Source organism: Sceloporus occidentalis, unplaced genomic scaffold, assembly GCF_023333645.1.
Source record: "Sceloporus occidentalis isolate IW3139 unplaced genomic scaffold, rSceOcc1.0.p SCAF_2, whole genome shotgun sequence".
NCBI lineage: Eukaryota > Metazoa > Chordata > Lepidosauria > Squamata > Phrynosomatidae > Sceloporus > Sceloporus occidentalis.
In genome coordinates, this window is record NW_028316982.1 from 110,670,630 (window position 1) to 110,693,123 (window position 22,494).

Below are 22,494 nucleotides of genomic sequence, written 5' to 3' on the forward strand. Positions count from 1 at the left end.
GTTGGCAGTTTCCTGACCAAGAAGCAGCATGATTTAAGAAAAGATGTGGTACCAAATGAATTTTCTCAGCTATGTATAGACTGAGTGGACTATGCCCCAAAGAGGGGAGACGCACCTACAATCTCCAGAAGCTATCTACTGTGGGACAGTTGAAATGTCTCATGATCACAAAAACAGAATGTCATCCAGAGTGCAAGCTTCTCGTAATTTTGTTTCAAATACAGAATTTCCTGCTTTCCATGATCTCTGAGTGATTCACAAGGTTACAGGGAACCTACTCAGTTAAGCAATAGGGCCATTTCTAGCCTGTTTTTTTAAAAGGAATTTCATTTTTTGCCAATTTCATTCTCAAAGGAACCAACAAGTAAGTTTAGCAATTTTCTTCCCACTGTGAGAAAGTCTTTCAAAACTGTGACAACTATTCACAGTTTATTTATTCTGTGTAAAATTCGCACATAGTATATTTACACAGGAAACAGCAGGGTCTGCCTGGAAAACAACACTTTCTGCACAGATAGTAATGTGGTTTTTTTGCACAGAAAATAGTGTTTCTGTTCAGAAAGTGCCATGGTTCTGGATGAATTCTGCACAAAATTTACAAATTTTAAATTTAAACCAGCATTTTCTGCATGGGAAAAGGCATTTTCTGCACAAAAATAATATTTCTAAAAATGTGTTTCCTGTACTGAAAATGTTGCTTTCTGCTCACAACACCCACTGACAAATTTTATGCAGAATAAACAAATTTCAAAGATACTAACCAGTCCAGGAGTACAGGGTTTCCCATTATACCATTTTGGGAATATTTCCACATGCAGCATTCCTTCCATCCCTACTGTTTTTATCACTGTTATGTAACTTGGATTTCATTTGAGCATATAGCCCTCCTGCTCATATAGATAATCAGCTAGTTTTGTAATGGGAATAAAATCCCTGGGAAATGTAGGACAAGAGCACTTCACTGACATCCATGGTGCTAGGGAAGGACACAAGCCATATCACTATCTCTAGAGGGAAATAAGACTGGCGAGAACAGCACAAAGCCAGGGGCTGGCTGTGTCCCCTAACCTTACTATCCCCAAGCAGAAGTAGTCTCAAAACAACATTTAATGCTCATAACACAAACACTTTTATTCATCTCTGTTCAAAGTACTGATATCTATTATTCATACACTGTCTTTGTGTCAAGGGTTCACCATGGAAATAAGCTCCCAGTCTATGTAACACTCTTTATATAAAGGTACTTTATAAAAGCCCAATGACATTGAATTCAAGCAAACATACTATCAATGGCAGAGATTTAACAGCTTTCAAAGGCCTGTCTTGCCTGTTTTTATTGTGAATAGATCTTAGGTAACAATAAAGATAAACAATTGAATAATATCAGGAAAAAGATACCAGCAACAATACTGTGTGGCAGCAATTTCATGAAGATGTTCTGTAGCCACAACTGTTGCGTAAATTCTGAGCCAATGAGTACAAACACATAATTTATCATGATGCTTGTCTGTCATTAGTTTACATTCTGTATGGGCCCAGGCTAAAGCTTGGACAGTTACTTTTAAAAGGTAAATGGTTACAGTTATAGCATATATCCCTCAAGCACCACAGCACCATCATGCCTTGATTCTAGCATCTGAAGAAAGGCCCTCCTTTTGTGGTTCCCAGCCTTTAGTCCTTCAGATGATTTGGATCTCAGCTCCCATAATTCCTGACTATTGGCCATGTTGGCTGGGGCTTCTGAGAGCTGGAGTCCAAAACGAATGGAGGATGAAAGTTGGGAACCAGCTGCCCTTGCTTTGGTCTTGAGGGAGCTCCCTCCATCCCTAACCATCCCCTTATCCTTGTGTATCATGTCTTTTTAGATTCTAAGCTTTAGGGAAGGGAATTGTCAGATTACTATTTGCAAGCCACCCTGGGAGCTTTTTGGCTAGCAAGTGGGTGCAAATGTTCTAAATAAACAAATAAATAATATCCCAGTAATTGGTCACCATTGCAATTGCATTTTATTCAAAGGTTTCTTGGGAAAAACATCAAAACGTAAATGATACAGAGCTGCTGACCCATGGCACCAAATATACTGTCATCCAACCCATGTTCACCTTGACACCCACTACAAACCACAACTCAGTCTTGAACTTAATATTCCTCCTTTATCATTTGGTTACTGCGCATTCTCATAACTATTAGACAGCTAGAGTTAAACCGTGAGTAGCAACTGAACTTATCCCTTATAACAATTAGCCCTCATTAAGGTATGATTGAAATGTGATGTAATTCTAACTTATCTCCTGAAGCAATGAATTACTTTTGTGCCTTGGCCCAGACCCAACATATGTTAAAATAAACCTAATAGACTCTCAGTATAGCACCGGATAAAGGTGGAACTATACTTTTACAGGATGTTTACCACAGGGATCAGAGCTAAAAAGGTTAATTATCCTTGCTCTTTGTAAAAGCTCTACGAATTGATTCAAAACTGAACCAGTGCCAGAGTCTTTGAAAAGTCCTTTGAGGCATACAAGAATTCTTCTGAGATTTCTGCAGGAGGAGGAGGAGTGTTCAGGTTCATAATTTTTTTCCCTTCCATCAACCTTGTTAAAGTTAAAGAGGCTTTTAAAGTTCAAATTTGACCTCTAGAAGCAGGAAATTCTGCTTCATATAGTACAACACATTACAGGAGACGGAATCAGCTGGTCTATAGTTGAGATTACATCTATGCCAGCACACTGTGGTAATTTAAAGTAAATCTGATAAAAGTCAATGTGTGCTGAAAGGGGTATAATTTTATATCACAATCTACGAAGAAGAAAGTATTGCACCACGTATGAAAACGAGGCAATATGATAATGGCTCCACTGCCAAAGTCATCACTCATTGCCTAGGAAGTGAACTATTTATAGGGACAGAGAACATTTTCAGGTGGGAAGAAGATAATGATTTCTTGCAAAATACCAGCCCTGTTTTCTTTGATGACTCATTCATACATTCAGCTAGAGTAAGCATGGATTGATCAGTCTACAGTATTTCCAGTCCAAGTGAGTTTTGCTTGTGATTGTCTATATGCCTATTCCACCATCCATCCATGCTTACTCCAGCTGAATGGAGTAATTTAAAAAAAAAATCCACACAAAAATTATTACATAAATAAATATATGAATATCTACTTTTCAGCTGATTTTCCTCACAAAATACGCATTTCTATATGCACATTTCCAGAGGTATTTCATCTTTATCATTGTGGCCTTTCAAGTCATTTCCGACTTATGGTTGTCCAAAAGCAAGCCTACCACTGGGTTTTCAAGAATTTTGCAGGGATGATTGCCATTGCCTTCCTACAGTAAACATGTAGGAATATATTTTGGTACATTTTTCCAGCCAAGTGTATCTTGACATTTGGAGAAGTAAGGTATCTGAAAGATTGATTACATTTAGATTTATATATTTATCCAGGAAGGTTGATCCAACCAGACGATATCAAAATTATGAAAGCTGACATTCCAAAATCATTTCTAAACTACAGTAGAAAGATGTGGGGTTTCCAGCAGCCAAGCAGCTCACTATGTACGTTGCCTTAAAAAAGTTTCTATTGCTGACCCTTGCCCATGCTGTAGGTGGTTGGCTCACTTGTTGAGAAAATAAAACAGGATTGCTCCCATGTTTTAGCTGTTTGAGGGAAATGTTAAATATAAATTGGTGTTTAATGAATAAAGCACTGAAGGAGAAGCATAGAAAGGCATGCTAAAGGCATGATCTTCAATATCAAGCACACATGCCTCTTCTCTGGTGTATTTTTAAAACATCCCAATCCTGAACACTTACTTATAAATCCTACTAAATTCAATGCACTGATTTCCTAATAAGTTACATAGAACTGCATCTTTATACTTGAACTAGCTGTTACAGTAAATATGAAGAGGCTGCTAAAAAACAGTCTCTTTACTAATACTTTTTTTCTCATAAAGTTTTACGAATACCAAATACAGTATGTGATTTCACATTTTTAGGATGTGAGCTCTCATGTAACCCCAAGCAGTGGTCAGTGGAGGAGTAGGGGAAGGAACAATATCCCTCGCAGTGGTAGAATTCAAAGACATAGACATGTTAGTCTGGAAAATCATTATGCAAAGGGATATAGTAGCACATTTGAGACTAACTGAAAGAAAGAAGCATATGCATCTGAGGAAGCAGGCCCAAGTCTACAAAGGCTCATGCTACCAGCTTCTTTCTTCCAGTTAGTCTCAAAGGTGCTATAGATCCCTTTGTATACTAGTATCCCTCAAAGTTACAAGAACAGCAGCATGGTCAAGCCACAGAATAAACCACTGCCTGGACACCTTACTGGGCTCCCAGATAGACTATGGTTGTAGGCTCTTTTTCAAAATATAGTCTGGAAGTACCAGTTCTGGTCATTCTGTGCAAAAGAAGAAAAAAAAGATGGCCACAGTCAGGGGGAAAAGGTGAAAAACAGTGGGCTAGAGGAAGAGGACAGGACAGCATTTTACATAAGACCCTCCCCACCTCCCAAAGCCCACTACAAGTGGCCTTGGGAAACAGTAAAAATTAGATATGGCAGTGCTGCTTTTGATGGTGGCCTCCTCTTATCATCGTTTTCTGTTTCCAGCCTCAGTAATATACATCTCTGCTAAAATGTGCAGATTCAACCAATGCAATATTATTTATCATCATTTCTTTAGAAATTTTCTATGCTGGACTTCAGTGATACTGCGCCAAGGGTGGCGAGCAAAATAGAAATAATTAAGATGGTTCAAAAAATCAATAATCAGATTAATCACATTGAAACTGCAGGGCATTCAGAACAGAGTTGCTATAGCAGACAAAATCAAGTTCAAGAGTGATTTCAAAAGGCCATGAAAATTAAAAGGTCGTTGCTTGGTGCTCATAAGGAAGTAAGAGATAGAACTGGATGTGATCTGGGTGGAAGGAAGTTCAAAGCAGATTACTCCAACTAAGAATCATCTTTCTCCAATTAATCTTCAAAGGTAAAAAGGTAAATACACATGGGAAAAGACCTCCCAGACCTACCATATGTGATAATCATAAGGAAGGGGATTCTTCAGGTTCTTTCATCCCAAGCTATAGAGAATTTTAAAAGCAAACACCACCAACATTTTGAACTATGTTCAGAAGTGAAATAGCAAACAGTTGTATAGTTTCAAAACCAGAGTCATAGCTATTCTTGGTTAGCAACCAAGCAGGTGGATTTTGGACTACCTGCTGTATCTCTGCAGTCTTCCAAAGGCAGCCTGATATATACTGTCTTATACTACCTTAACCCAGAGATTACCAGAGATTGGATAAACCTATATGCACACTCATGCAGATACTGTTGAGAACATATGGGAGCAGGACAAAGTTCCAAACTAGAAATAAAATTAACTTCATGGTAACAACCCCCCACCCCCGTTGTTTTAAACTAGAAATCAACGAAATAGGATGGGAAAGCTCTATTGAAAAAAAATCCTCTTGACTTTAGAAACTTGGCACTAAATGGGAATTCAGGAAAGCCTAATGTTTCTATTAAGCTATTGGGGAGTGAAAATCTGCAGTGAGAGATTTTCTGAAAATGTTTCAATCCACATGAAAAGTGAAGGAAGAAAACAAAGTCTCACACTGCAGCCAAACTGAGGACATTAGCCTACCGGTCATGGTGACATCCTGGACTGATTTAATTTTACAGATAAGTGGCCTGTAAGTCTATACCATCTTGTCTGCAGAAAGTTATGTCTTGCAATGAAAATAACCAGGGAATATATGAGTGTATGAACAGTCAGTGCAAAGCAACTACAGGAATTATGAAGGTTGTAGTCAGACATCTGACAGAACTGACATTGATAGAAGCAATGTTTTACCCCAAACTAAGTACCAATGGCATGCCTGATATGGAATTTCAGGCTTCAACAGCATGCAAAATGGTTATGATGAGCCCTATTTACTGAGACAGAGTTCTCTTGAAGACAATCAAGACAGAGTTATCTGTAAAGACCAAACTGAGAGGGATACATTTTACCAAGCAAGACTCAAGAACATTTTGACTAACACACTTTTACATGGCAGCACTAAGTGTAGGTAGAGCTAGCATGGTGTAGTGGCTTGAGTGTTAGATTAAGACTCCGGGAGACCAGGGATTGAACCCCTACCAGGCCATGGAAACCCACTAGGTGAGCTGATGAAAGTCACACTCTCCCAGCCTCAAAGAAAAGCAATCATAAAATCAGGAAAACCCATGATAGGGTTATTTTAGCATCACCATAATTAGAAAACAGCTTGAAGGCACACAACAACAAATTAAAAGTAGAGTCTTTGGTAGCTAACCTTAACTCAGGGGTAGATTTATTGAACTATAAATCTAATCAACCCTCACCACTGGCCAATATTTGTGGGGTCACACCTTTCTCAAGTCTGGCTTACCTGGATCTTATAGTTGCTTGTCCCTCTCTTTCACTGTGGATATAATAAGGCTGCAAATATGACAGTAAATTAGATGTTCAGGATGCATGTCTAATTATTATTATCTAGTACAATTAATATGCACAGCATATACAAAGGTGACACAAGCAAAAAAAATCCCTGGGCAAAGGAGCAGAAAGGGAAGTATATAGAGATGGAAGAGTATTATAAAATGAATGAAGAAGTCTTTCCAATTACCAGCTGCCAAGTCCTTTTAACATGTGCATTAGATGCAGCTGGCCATTCACTTGTGTCATTCCTATCTGGTGCCAATATAGCCCATTCCTCAGCAAAGGCCAACTGACCTTGTCTCCTACAGATAAGAATATGGGCCCCTGCTCCTGCTCATCTACTACACGGTAGCATGTACGGCCATACATCACAATGTCCAGGTAGGTAGGTTTAGTGGGAGAAATTTGTCCATGTCATCATCCACCTGGAAAAAATAGGCCCATACCATTTAGAAGCTACAGATCTCATGGGCAGAGCCATGGGGGAAGCAGCTCCTTCATCACTATGGTGTCAGGCAAAGAGGCTCCAAGAGCATACTTCCCTGCAGTCAAAGACAAAGTACGTCATGTTTGGCAAGGTAGAAGCACTTTGTGAGACTCAATGGACAACTTGGCACTGCATGTTTCACTTGGTAGGATTTCTTTGAGGTTGGCTTCTCATTCAGTGATGCATTTGACTGAATGAACTTCAACATAACTCCCCTTCCCCCATTTCAATTCTGCTAAAAGTATAATAATGAGAAATGGAAGCTGAGACCCAATTAGAAAGGGCTGTCTGTGATGCAGATTGATGTAATGAGTATGTGCCAAATGAAGGGGGGGTGGCTTTTCCACCTTGCCGAGTTGGGCAGTGAGAGGGAATTCCAACTAGATTCATAAGATTCCTTTGGAACTGGACAGAATATATTTCTGAAAGAACATCTGGACAAGCACCAAGGAAATGCACCATTTTGCAAAGGATTTTCCATTCACAGGACTTGTTAATAAAATCACAGAAAAGGAGTGTAATGTAAGACCACCAAACATGAAGACTGTTTCCTGTTAACATGTTGCGATCCATGTCATTATTAAAACATGTTTAGAGAGATCTCTAGACCAACATTAAAGCATACTAGCAAGAAATTTAACAGCTCACTGACTTATATGAAGTTCTCAGTACAGTGAGATCCCTTATGCGGGGGATCCATTCCAGATGTATGGGAAATACTGTGTTTGTTTGAGCCCCATTCAAAACAGTGGGTCTCGTTTACACGCCATTGCCTCTTCTGGCACATGGATTTCAGCTTATGGCACGGGTGCACTGTACTTTGTAAGGTCAGCACTGCAATGAAATCATAAATATACTCATGCACCAACTCCACATCCACTGTTCTCTCATCTATGTTTTCTCTCTGTAGCAGCTGTCCTCTGTCTGACCTCTTCCACATGTGCCGACTCCCATAAATTCCAAATAGTTGGTTAAGGATGATGGGGGTTGTAATGCAACACATCTGAAGAGTACTGGAGTGGAAAAGATCACTCTATCACCCTACTCCTAATCAACTCTCCTGTTTTCCCTTCTCTAACTCAGATACCAATACAGTAGCTCCATAGCAGTTATTTACTGAGGAAGGTCATATGCTGGGGCACCTTAATATAAGTGACACCATTTTACTACACCATTGTATATAATTGAAGTTGAGCATTCACAGATTTTTGGTCTCCCCAGGGAGATCCTGGAAGTAATCCCCAGCAGATACCAAGGGTCTACTATATCTAGCGGACAGAATGGAAAAAGAGGATGTAACTGGAATGATATGGATAATATAATATAGATATGGATAATTGCTAGAGTCTGTACTGTTACAGGGATCAGGACACACACACACACACACACACACACACACACACACACACATCAATTTCCCAGACCAAGAGGTTCTTCAACACAAAGTCCTAGAGATCCTTTGCTCGAGGTGGTGCCTAAACTGCAGGGAACTTGTATTTCTTTCTGATGTTCAGATAAATGGACACAAACAAAGCCACAAGTTTTTTGAATTATATAAGGCTTAATGCATTCATTATTTTTACACCATCCACCAAACAAAGAAACTGATGGTACACACAACTATTCTTCCCGGGCTCCATATTCTGAATACACCCTAAGCAATAGTTCAGGAGGATTTACAGACCAGAACTTTGTGCCGGCCTGGGGGCGGAGTCAGGGCATCGTGTCCAGATGCCGCATGCCCTTGATGATGCCACCAGGGTGCCATGACGCCACTCCAGATGGCATGCAGCGTCATGATGTCTCTGCAGTGCAGTGTTCAGATGACACAGCACTGAAGGAGTGTCATATAGCTGTGCTATGGCTCCCTTTGGAGAGCACAAAAAGGAGCTGCTTTTTGCAGCTCCTTTTGCACCCTGCAATGTCTGGATTGGGGCCACGGAGTGAGGTTGCCACGGCCTAAATCCAGCCAGGAAAGGGGCAATGACATGCCACCCCTTAGGGGCTGTTTGTACAGCCCCTTAGTCCCACTTCAGAGCATTGCATTATAAACTCCAGACACTTCCACAGTGGCATGCAAGTCCAAGAAACACAACACAATGTAAAATAACAAACATTCTTATGTTACAGCAGCAACATTTTTAGTATATTCTTGCAATACCCTTGTTGGGCAGAGTTATCACTTGGGTACTCAACCTATAATTTGTGGACCACTGGTTTTAGGATTTTTGTTGTTGTTAGTTACACAGAAAACCTTTGTATTGCTTACTTAATGGGAAACAAGCTAGTTAAAGAAAGTGTGGTTCTTGGTAGCTGGGAATAGTGAAAAAGCTGTATTTTAATAGCAACAAAAGTTAGTCAATTTCATGCATTATTTTGCATTCACTGCACTCTGCTTTTGGTCTTACATTTAGATGTTCATCTGTATCACACAATAATACACCCAATTAAACTTTATTGTTCATTAACAATGGGAAAATGGTTTATCAAAAGCCTCGTGTAGTGTTTCAAAACACAACAGGTACTTAAGTTTTAATTATGAAATGCTATTCTAAACTGCTTCTCAGAGAGGACATAAAAGAGAAAGTTGCAGGTCTAGATATGCCATTTTTAAAAATACTCTGATAACAGCTTGACACACAGAAATCAAGCAAATTAAGCCTTCCTCGTCACGTTATCTTCAGGATATAACCTGATCAGTCAAAAAAGCTTGGTCAAATATTTAGATCATTAACTTCCAACAGTGACAAAGTACAGTATTATGTTAATTACACTCTGTAGTTCAGCCACAGTTGGCATCTTGGCAGAGTGTGTTGCCAGCTTATAGAAGGCCTTGTCCACCACTTGCAAACACAATGAATTCCATGGCAGTCTTGACCTCTGATCATATACCACTGTGATGACTACGTTCCTGTACATGAACATACTTTATGACAATATACTTAACAAAGAGATTTTAACAATATTTGAGCACAATACAAGATCATGGCTTCCCTTTCTCCCAGGTGTTGTTCACCACTGATGTTTTGCTCATACCCCTGTACAAGTGGATAGGTGAGTTTCTTCACTGACTGTCATACTGCGCAGGCAGGGGAGTAACTCAACTGCTGAAAAATCAGTAATATTTATTTACAAATAACGAGTTGCTTGTAATTGGTTCCTCTCCATTCATTAAAATAAATAATCTATGTTATAGATAGCCAGTGTGGTGTAGTGCTTTGAGCATTGGACTGTGACTCTGGAGATCAGGTCTCAAATCCCTCAAATCCATGAAAACCTACTGGTGACTTTGGACAAGTCACACTCTCTCAGCCTCAGATAAAGGCAAAGACAAACCCCTTCTGAATAAATCTTGCCAAGAAAACCCCATAACAGGTTAGCCTGAGAGTCACAATAAGTCTGAAACAACTTGAAGACACATAACGACAACAACAACAAATCTATGTTGTATTAGGATTGTAACCCTGTAGAGTATAACCACTTCTCTTGATGATGTAACTGTAACTTAAAGTTATTTTTGCAGTTGCAGAGGTGCATCTTAGTGGATGGTCAAGGAAAAATGCCATATTATCTGTTTGCTGATAGTATCTCCTTAGTCATCTTAGTCATCTGAACCTTAGTTTCATTGATAACTGTGAAATGTATAGAGGAGGCCAAAAACATCTTCTGATCTGACAGAAGATTGGTCCTGAGATGTAAAAAGATATTAATTGTTATTATACCATGCTTAGAAACTATCAGGTCCTTTTAACATCTTTGCATTGTCCCTTTTAAGTCTTTTAAGTTCCAACTCCTTATCTGAGCACAGGTAACTGGAATCTCAGGCATTTAAACTATCTCCTCAATGCAAGCTTATGTATTAAAGCAGAAATTCTGCTAATGTCTTCAACCAGAGCTTTGAAGGTTGCTCTTAAAAGTAATTAGATATTATTCCAAGGGGTGTCCCAGTTTACTTACTCTTACAGCTACAGTTTTAAAGTAATTCTTTGGACATTATTAGACTTATACTTTTAGTTACTTTTTCAAGTAAACCATTTAAGCTGTTAAAACCCCGGGCAATGGAACCAAACTCATCAAGACAGCCACACAACTCTACACAGACACACCTGCAGGCACACGATAAGTATAAAAGTGACTGAAACAGTTACAGAGACATAGGCGGGATACAGACCGCCATAAAGTACGTCTTCTATACGTACTAGGGTTAGGAAGGGGCGGTGCTTCCGCACCCCCCTAACCCTAGTACGTATAGAATACGTACAACATGGCGGCGCCCCTTCCACATGGGCGCCGCCATGTTTACGTATCGGACGCTGAGCGTCCGTACGTGTCGCGGCGCCTATGACGTCGCGAGTCCGCGCCAGGCGCCTCGCGACGTCATAAAGGCGCCGCAAAAAGAAGCTCCGAAATGGAGCTTCTTTTTTGCTCCGCGCGGGAGCCGCGCGGTTTGGCTGCTGCGGCTCCCTCGCGGAGCAAATGGCGCCGGCGGGAGACCGCCGCAAAGCGGCGGTCTGTATCCCGCCATAGCTGTGTTAGTCTCAAATATCAGTAAGCAAAGGGATCTTGTAGCACCTTTGAAATTAACTGAGCAAAAGAAGTGATAGCATAAGATTCCAGTCTACTTCCTCAGATGCATGGAACAAACTGGTACCCAGGAAGGACCTTTATAATCAGATTGTATGAACAGTCACAGAAATGCAAAACTTGTGGGTATGGTGATGAAGTGACAAGTTCATTTTTAATGATAACAATGAAAATGAAAGTATTTAAAGCAATATGCAATAAACAAAACAGCACTGTCCAATGAACAAACCATAGAGATAATCAATTGGTCTAATCACTTTAAAAACAGAGTAAATTGGTAATTGATCTAATCACATTCTATTACATCATGAGAGCAGATAAATCTCTTTACCTAGCACTAACCACAAAAGAGATAGTACAAACTGCAAGCAGTATAGAACCCATTGGTGAGCGTATAACATGAACCAGGGAGGGGGGATATCCAAAAATAACATTCCCCCTTGTTATCCTCCTTTGAGCCACTCTCAGAGGATTTTCTGTTTCCCGCATCCCAAACTCTTAGCTGTGTGACAGAAATGCTCCAGTAAGAGTTCAACTAGAACTAAGAAACGTAGAGAGAGGGGGGAACACTAACACACACATGAACCTAAAAATTGCCCTAAGTATGACATTCTAATAAATTTATTTTACATATATATGAGAGCTGCTGTTATATCAGAGAGCTGTCCTCCTCATTAAGGGAGAGAAAAGGAGAAGGTCATATTCCTGTCTCTTAATTTATTAACATTGTACAATAAATGTTTGAAGAGAATATTAATATTTTATAGTTTATGCTAAACTGGTGCCTTGGGATTTGCTTGAACAGACTGAAGTTTTTTTAAAGAAACAAAAAATTGAGTCTGCAATTTTTTTTTAAAAAAAAATAGCATGCTAGCTGCAAAATCTCTTCTGCAGTTACTCCAGTTGTATAGCCAAGATTCATATCTGCACTAGGTTAAGCTAACCTTTTGCAAGGAGCATGATGGGCAGTTAGAGGATAATATGGGTGTAACGACCAAAAATAATGGATCTGTGCTTCCAATGATACCACTTGATATCTTTCTGTAACAATATATGGCCTACTTCTCCTTTGAGTGTCACACACATCCGTGGTGGTCTAGTGGCTATTTATATTAATATCCCTCCTTTTTTTACATCATCTCTTTTGCACTGAGTCTCATAGCACCTCTACCTCGCTACCCAAATATCTAGGCTGAATAATTTGGAAACTCCAATCACTGAAAAGGCCATTCTTAAATTGCCTTTGAGGTGCTTACTGGTCATTTTAGGTTAGTTCCTGATCGTTGTTAATGGGGAAGAAGAACTGGAAAGAAGACAACTCCCATGAGGTCAATTTCCTGCCAAGAAATGTAATTGCATATGCAAGACTCATAAATATTTTGGTTTGTACTCTGCCTATCTTCAGTACTTTATTTTCACCACAGCAGAACTACTGAGCGAAACAAACTGCCCCTATGCGCCACTGTCCAGGCAGCTTCACAGCGCAGCGTTTTGATGCCACATTCTCTGAAACTGCCCAGAAGCCAGCGTCTAGCTGCCCACACATGGGCTGGCTTCTGGGCATCTTGGGGGCATGGTGGCTTTACATGCCGCAAGCCTCCAAAATGTCAGGAAGCCACTGCAGGGCTGTGGAAAAGCCATTTAAAGGCAGCTTTTCTGTGGCTGAAAAAGTAGCCATTGAAAACCACTCCTTTTTTGGCCAGCACCATGGCAGATTGGTGACATGGTGTGTGGCTTCCACATCCCCAATCCATCTTTGGGTGGGGCAGCTTCACAGACACCCACCCAAACCATTTATTTCAGCCCTATGCTGCAATTTAAAAAGATGGGAGGCATCCTATTGATCAGGGGTTTAAGCTTTTGATTTTTGAGAAGTTAGAGCTCAACAATATTATAAGAGCTGAACTAAGGGAAAACACATCTACCCAAATTGCCTCTTTTGAAAAGCTGAGACTGTTTATGATTCCATCACTTCAACACTCTCATGTATGTGGTAAAGATTTTTAACAAGAATTAAAATGGCCATGTACTGAAAAACATAGACATTACTGTGGTAATAAACTCAGAAATTAGAAGAAAACTAGAAGTGGGAAACGCAGCCATGAAAAAACTAGACAAGATCCTAAAATGTAAAGCTGTACAACTAAACACTAAAGGGAGGATCATTCAAGCCATGGCATTTCCCATCACCATGCATGCATGGGTGTGAGAGCTGGAAAGTGAACAAAGCTGATAGAAAGAAAATAAATTCATTTGAGATGTGGTGCTGGAGAAGAATGCTGAGGATATCGTGGACAACTGACAGGAGAAGCAAATGGATCAAGCCTGAACTCTCACTGGAAACAGTGATAATTGAGTCTGTTATATTTTGGCCATATCATGAAAAGGCATGACTCATTAGAAAAGGCAATAATCTTGGAAAGGTAGAAAGAGAGGAAGACCAAGCCCAATGGCTAGATTTAATCAGGGAAGTCACAAGCCTGATCCTACAGGACCTCAGAAGAGAGGCTGAGAATATGGAGTCTTGATGTCTCTTTCATAGGGTCCCCATGAGTCAAGGTTATCTTGAAGGCAGTTCACAACAAACAACAACAACAATAATCTAATCTCTGAAAGATGCTTCTCCTCATCCCCCTCCAGATCAATTCAGATCAAAAGTAAAATAAAATAAGTTATTTTGAATATATAACATAACAACCACAAAACCCGCTAGTGAAGTTCCCTTTCCTGTCTGGGGCATTGATTATGTATACTAAGTTGGGTCCTATCCACAAAGCACTCTGAGTAAGAAAAGTCCCATTAAAGAGAACTCAAAGCAAAGCTATAGGCAAATAAGAGGCTCGGATATCTCAGGGCAGAGAGCAGCCAGCAGCGTATACCTTCACTTACTACCATGTAAGTTGTCATTCTTATTAGGAAAAACATGATCTCATACATTTTGAATGATGCCAGAGACAACAAAATGTATACTTTTATCTTTTCAAGTAGATAGTTGCCCAGTAAGATTGTCCTTTATAACAAAGATTTCTACACTAACAAGAAGCAGCCATTAAGTTCCTGCTTCACATTTCAGTTTACCTGTCCACAAATCTTATAGACTCTTCCCAGACAATACAGAATCCTGTGTTTACCACTTACTTATGACAAATTAGTGGTGGGCACTCTTCCAATAGATTGCCAACTATCTCATCTTTACATCATGTGTGAGTGAGTGTGTTTATGTGCCTTCGAGTCTCCTGTCAACCTATTTTTGTCTTTTAGATCCCACGGCTCTCCCACAGGTTTTTTCTGTGTGCATTAATCAGCGACCTGAAATCTAAAAAGAGGGAGGAGAAATACTGGCTCACAACATAACAGATAAATATAAGAACAAAGTAAGTGTCTTCAGTAATATGGACATCCCCTACAGTTCAATAAGAAATCGATTAATCACTTAAAAAGCCAGAAGATAGACATTATGAGAAGTCTGGATACTCAATAGTGGAGTGATTTAAAACAGTCTTGTAGCAAATAATATTTAAGGAAATAGTAAGGCAGCATATAAGAGAAGCAGTACTTATGGTGCAACTTTGATATAGAAGCCAAATGACAAGCTGGTATGTATTAATTACATCCTATCTTTCCATGGGTGACCTCAAAACAATGCACATGGATCTCTCCCTTTCTCAACTGATGAGGAGAAAAATTGCAAATATACTTTATATCCCTGTTGTGTGCAGTTACCAAAATAAAACACTTTTAAAATGGGAACCTCATTTGTCAGTGGTCCTTGTAAAATTTCTTTCTGGGGGTGAAAGAGATGGAGCCGCCCCATTTAGGCTGGATTGGGGCTGCACCAAACAGATGTTCACCCACAGTCCAGCCAGCTGCTACCCCAAACATGAGCAGAAAAGATCCACTCCTATTTGGGATGGAAAAAGCTTCCCCTTTGCCTCTGGAACTGGGTTTTTGTGGCTCCAAGGTGTGTGGCATCTAAATGCCATGTCCTCAAGCTAAATAGAAGCTGGCTGTTTATACACACCACACTCCCAAGCCAGCAAGAATCTGGCTTTATCAGGCCATCTGTTTCAGTCCCTGAGCCTTTTCCAACCCCTAGTTTGGAATTTCAGCATTACTGAGGGTTCATCACCAGGATGAACCACCAGCTTGTGGTTTCAAGCATACCTACAATACCTGATATGGCAAACTGTGCCAATTTTCACTGGCATGTCTTGAACTGCCTTTCTCATAAGCCATTTATGTTAATGCCCAATCATTGTTAACATGGAGTAGAAACTGGAGCAGAGCTATTTCTAATGCAAATTAAACTGGAAATACATTTTCAGTATATAAAATATGATTATCCATACAAAATATTAACAAGAGCACTAAACTTTGATCCTGATATATGTTGAGCACTCCCTTGTCCAGTGAGACTTCTGAATTTCTAAATTTAATGATCATAATCCAAGCCAACTGTTTAGTGCACACCCAAGTGTAGATTTGTGTTTGAATATAAGTGTGCATGCACATACACACAAATGTGTTAGGTATTTCTAAATAATCCTACCAAAGCAGGTAATACTGTAATACTTACCTGGCATGGGAGACACCATGATCACAAAGGTGGTTTTCCCAGGGTGAGGCTCATCCATTGCACCCCTGTGATTTCCCCAAATGAGGAAAACTCAACTGCATAATTTGTGGTAGTAGGTTTGTGGGTTTTTTCACAAATTTGTGGGTTTCCAGTGAAGCTATTTTTTAAAAAAAACATAAGAAGACACTACTTAAGCTGAAGACATAATGCTTCCCCTGTTTGATGTCCCAAATGCTGGGCCATGCAAACTCTGATCTCACATAGAAAGTATGGGTTGAATTTTTATGACCATTTTAGTCATAATTAATTATTACTGGTGGCACTAATGGCAACCATTATTTACAGTAATCAAGTTCTCTCTAAACTGGAGTTTGCTAACAAGCTAAAAACATTGGTTTCGAATCATAGTTAAAAATGAATGCTAGTTAGCATTAACCATGGTTAACATTGATAAGGTAAAACTATGCTGAAGTCTGTTGGAAACAGTAAAGGAGGACTGTGTCTCAGGGTGATAAAAGGCTGGGACAAGGGAGCACACAACCCTACAGTCCTCTGCAGATCACAAACATGGTGAGTAGTGCTCATTGTAATTTCAGTCCATTCTAAAGTAAATGAAATAACATCTTCCCATACAAATAGATTTTCTATGATCCTTGTGAGAGCATATTCAGGTTTCATCCACACAGACTTTAGCATTCCATTGCATCTGTTGATTGTTGGTTTTAAGCATTCAGAGTAACTAGAGGATTACAGAGGAGGCTTTTAAATGTCTGAACTAAGTTAAGCCTTCAGTCTGTGCAGAAAAATGAAATGGCTTCCTTTTTAACCAAAATATACACCAAGCTGAGGATGAGTTGATTTTTTTTTGCTTGTTTTGTGATTCCTTTATGCTAGCAAATTCTGTTTCCACATCCTAGCCTGACTATCCTGGGTACACATCTGAACAGAATGCACCTGGTAGCTGCCTGAATAAGAATTTTTACTGTATTCAACAAGACACAGAAAAGCCAGAGCTGCTGCTAGCTTCACACAGTAAAAACATATTGTTTTCAGGCAGAGTATTTAAGCAATACATTTATTTGCTATGTCCAATGGGGAAAAAAAAGGACCTTGCCCCTCCAAACACCTGTTTTTTATTTGATTTTTCTAATAATAACACTTTGCTTCTCAAATGTGAAACAAGTGTTTTTGCAGGGAGGAGATGTAGCTGTGACAGATGAAACATTTTCCTTTCAGAAGGCCCCCAGATTCAGTGCCTGATACCTCCAAGCACAGCTATGAAAAATATTGCTCTGGAACCCTAGGAATACCATTGCTCTCCAGAGTAAGCAAAATTAAGCTGGAGGGACAAGTGGTCTGATTCAGTGTAACCCAGCTTCCTGTTTTACTGTTATCTCTTGAGGAAATGGTGCTCTCTACCTAGAGAAACTACAGAAGGGGGCTAAGCTGTCCTCCTCCCTGCTGTTTTTTGGCCACCCATGAAAGACCTTTATTTATGATGGCCTTAAGCAACTGATAAACTGCTGAAGATGGAATCTGTTACCAGCAGAATGCTGCTACATTATAAAACATTACAAAAACAGATATTAACTGAGGGATTATCATTATCAGGAGCCCAGATGTAACTATTGACAAGATTAAATCCCCAATTACCCTAGAATGATATCAAGTGCACTGAAGAAGATGAGGTAGGGAGAAGGAAAAGTCAAATCAGTGGCCCGAATTCTGGCTAAAACTCTGAAAGAACAAAGAGGAAATCTACTAGAGGGATGGAGAATTTCTAGCCTTTCTGCTGGTGTTGGAATCACAATGCTCATCAGTATTGGCACCACAGTCAATGGTAAGAGATGAGGGCAGTTACTGTTCCACCTCCATCATCCCTCATCATTAACAATCTAGAGGGCTAACTTGCTCTATCCCTGGTTTAGTGGCTTCCCTCCATGCCTCATTACTCAGACTGAAGGAATGCAGAATAACTTGGAATGATATTATCAGACACTTATATAAAATAGATTCTATAAGACCAACCAGTTTCTATGATAGTAAGAACCCAGGTCTGCTGTTCTAATATTCCATCTGGATCAGCCTACAACTCCCAGTGGCGGAGATAGTATGATACCAGTCCAGAGCTCGGCATGATCTCTGCAACATGTGACACCTCAGCATTATGGGCGTTTTGCAAACTAGGATTTTAACCTGTGCTACACACTTCAAGTGCTCTATGAGTCAATTATTCCTGCATTGTTCTCATAAAATGTATATTTTAAAGGGCCCTCATCCTTTCCACAGCACAAGTGAACAGGAGAGGTTGTCAAGAATTTATATCCACCCTTCCAGGCACAAAGAAGAAATAAGTGCTAGCTGTCACCCAGCTTTACAAATGTTTGCTCCTGTGCGATAAACACTGTCCAAATGGCATTGGAAAACCACTGTTCAAACTGTGGAGAGAGATTGTTCGAACATCTATTTCCCCATCTTACTTTATCCATTATATCTTGGACAAAGGTAAGTTGCTTTTCCATCAGAGGAACCAACCATCCAACAAATATGCCTCTCTTTGCTCCATTGTTTCTTGGTTGATAGCAAAAAATTTCCAGCTACATTGTGTCATTTAAATTAGAGTCAAGGAGATGACAGTTCTACTATTGGGAGAAATGGGAGAAGCAAGTGAGCGAGAGAAAGATCTCTTCTTAGAAAACAGAAGCAAGAACAGATTGCTGCTTTTCACCTGTGATTTGTCACAGGAAGAGCAAAATATAAACTCTGTCCATCTTATCTGTCTACACTATTTGTATAGTGAATCTCACCAAACCACCAAGGATGAAATCAAATGTCATTTAGCCAGACTTTCTGCATTTCCGAGTCTTTTCAATTCTGTTCTCATATTTCAGTTTCACAGGGTTGTTGTTTTTTTTAAAGAAACCTATCAGTTCTTTCAAGATTACGGCACCAGTATTCTCAACTCCTCTTTTTGCTTATTTTGTATTTTTTTAAAAAGAGAGACAGGACGCTTAACTATATTAAGTGCATGTGTAATGTTTCATGGTTTTTAATTGCATTTTGTGAACCACCCAAAGAACTTCAGCTATTGGGAAGGAGAGCAATGTAATAAATAAACAACATTAAATATCTTTGGCCATCAATGTGTGAAACTACTGGGAATGGGGAAGTTAGATATAGACAGTTAAAAGGAAGTAAGAAGATTGCCTTGCTGCTTTGAGATCAATGTGTTTGCATCCCAGCATAAACCTCCCTCTGAGAAGAATAAGGGGTGGCAATACATTTTACTTCCATTAAAAAATGGTACTTAGATACACAACAAGGTGGTGTGATAGATTAAACAGTGAGAAATAATAATATGTGCATCACCGCCTGATGAGTTTCACTTCTGAATGCTTTTACAAACATTGAGCAACATCTCACTTGCTTCATCACTGAAGACACAGCTTGTTGTTGTTGTTGTTTAAAAGCCTCCTCAAGTCAGCCTTGAATCATGGCAGACCTGTGGAAGAGACATCTCCAAGATTCCCTTTCTTCCACTACTCTGCCTAAGTTTTGTAGATTCGTGCGCATAACCTCCCTAATTGAATCCAGTCATCTGACATGCAGTCTTTCTCTCTTTCTTCTTTCTTCTTCTGGCTCATCTAGTTTGATAGCATCTACTCTGAATGGCTGTTCCTAGCCAGAGATTCAGACTTCCCCACCCCTACTGCCACGCACCAGGGATTAAATCTTAAGCAAACACAAAGCATGATTTGCCACTGAGGTACTGACTTTGTTATCCAGCAATGGTTCCTTGTATACTGTATAGACAGTTGCTATATACCAGGCCAGAGGATACGCCCATATAGACCCATATTACCTGATCTGTCTGCCAGGTTCCCAAGGAGAGGTCATCCCCATACCATGTTACCCAATTGTTGTAACTGGATGTGCCAGGAACTTCTGAACTAGGGATCCATTTAGCATGAAATAGGTGCTGCAAACATTGAGCTATAGCTGCTTTTCCACCTTATATTGTCTCCCAAAGAAAACAGAGGAATTATTTCTCAATAATTCAAACTGCAAGGTCAAGGTAAACAAGCAAAAATGAAATATCTCCTAATGGATCAGAAGTGGCACACAAAGGCATATCCATCATGTGCAACTTCAGCATCAAGTGGTAAGTATCAGGTGCAAATGAGGTATCACAATTCAGAATCACAGACAGAATGTATCTCAGTTCCTAGAATCTCAGCCACAATAATTTCAAGGGCAGCATTCAAACTTCAGCTGCTGTTCATCAGACACTGAGTAATCAAACAAGATGCACACCTCAAAAGTGTGACAGAAAGGTGAATGGAATGGGGTCAGTGTACACACTGGTTTCCTCCATGTTCTTCCTCCCCTGCCAAGTTTGTATTGGCTACAGTTGTGGAGTCTAAGATCATGATCGAGTGTATGAATAATGCTTAATTAAGGCTATCAAAACACACTGTTCTGAATTGATTAGCTATAATGCAAACTGCATAATAGTATCGATAAAGCCTTTAAAAAATCAACCCTAGTACAGGCACACTCTTTTGTACATCATTAAAACTGATTTTAATTTTCACAGGCCTATTAACAGAGCAATGCTGTGGTTTTAAAAGCAGCATCACAAAATCCAGCACCCTCCTCTTTAGAGTAGATGGCTACAAGCTCTCTGTGTAAGCAATGTCATTAAGGCCTCTTGTGTTGCAATGTAGGTTTTAAGCTTCTAAAGCTTTTGCTAAAAGCCTGGATTACTACCAGTACTGGATTTGAAAAACATAAAATAAAGTATGAAACATTAGTAGAGGCTGCACTCCAGTCCACATGGTGACAAGATAGACACCCACAGGAACTAGAAAGGCCCACCGTTCAAAAATCAAAGTTCAGACAAATGAAAATTGAGTTCTCTGCAGACTCGATTAAAGATGATCATGATTACCCTTCAGTATTCATTGCAATATGTAGCTGGATACACATAGGCTGCTGCTTCTCCACTTGTCTAACCTTTAGAATCCCTGATAATAGATATGTCACTTCTTGTCTTTGGCAATGATATTGTCCAACAAAAGTACTGTTCAGCTCCATTCTCTTTTCCCAAGAGCATTCCTTACAAAAAATTAACATGCTGTCCTGGCAAATTTATAAACTCTCAGTGACTTCAGTGAGATTTACACATTCACAAAGGGTCTGCATTCACAGACTGAGTAACGTTATGTATTTAACCTTTGCAAAGAACCAGAATATTATTTAAAACCAATACATTCTATGGACTGAACCATTCAGAAATTTGAAGGGACTCCTTTCACTTTCTTGAAGTGTAATATGGTCCCTTAAGAAAACTTTGGTGGTGTCTGCATGAGCTGGAATACTCTTGGAGCTACCCTGATGTCCCCCTGTTACCTTGGGCATCATGTTGCAATGCCAGGTAGCTGTTCACACAAGTCCCATTATGTGATGGCAGTGCCATCTCTGGTTCAAGTCACTCACTCTGAGGTCAACACAAGGTGCCCAGAGTCAATCACATAGCTGGACACCTCGTTCTGACCTCAGAGTGAGCGACTCGCACCAGTGGCAGTGGCACATGATGGCACAGCAGAACACATTGTAAAGAGCCACCCAGTGTTACAATGGAGGGCTCTGGATCTTCCAAGAAGAGCAAATGGTGATTTATTTTTAACAATTTTAAGGATATTATACATCAGGTTCAGTGCTGAACTGGCCAAACATTGTCCAGACAGTTCACATCAGAAGCAGGATTTGTGTCCTGAGTCATCTGGACTGGTCACTGTGCAGATGTGTGGAGCATGTTCTATTCGGCCTATACAAACAGAGCCATAGAGGAATTGTGGTCGTTGAAGAGGAAAAAAGGGATTGTGGAGTTCCTCATCAATATTGAGCACCTGGGAGACCCATGTGCGGTCTTCACCGCTATAATGTAGGGCTGTAAATTTTCTTATATCATTCTTCTATGCAAAAAGGAAACACCTGGAAAAAAATGCTGCTGTGTAAGATTATGAAGGAATTTTGACTTTTTAAAATTATTTTTGACATGCTGGGACTTTTTAAAAACTCATTTGCACAAACATGTATTTATACACAAAAATGTGGATGGGTTTTGGGCAGGGGTTGAAAAATAACTACACTGTTGCACAGGAAATGGTACATTTTGCATTCTGTGCAGCAAAATGCCAGGTTTTGCGCACCCCTATTGTATTTTTGCATAAACAATTTCTTCAAAAAACAGTCACAAAGTACAAAGGAAGTTGTGGCCATGTGCCATTTTCTTAGTGGGGTGTCCCTTTCCTGTTGAGAATGAGAAAATGTGCAAGTATTGTTTACATCCCTACTATGCA

General features: G+C 39.8%; 1 protein-coding gene and 1 pseudogene across 5 annotated transcripts in view; one reads left to right on the plus strand and one right to left on the minus strand.

Annotated features, from left to right (window-relative positions):
- GRID1 (glutamate ionotropic receptor delta type subunit 1) overlaps window positions 1–22,494 on the minus strand; it is an 859,069-nt gene that overhangs the window by 701,905 nt on the left and 134,670 nt on the right. The window lies entirely within an intron of this gene.
- Window positions 16,122–16,270, plus strand: LOC149318858 (U1 spliceosomal RNA; annotated as a pseudogene).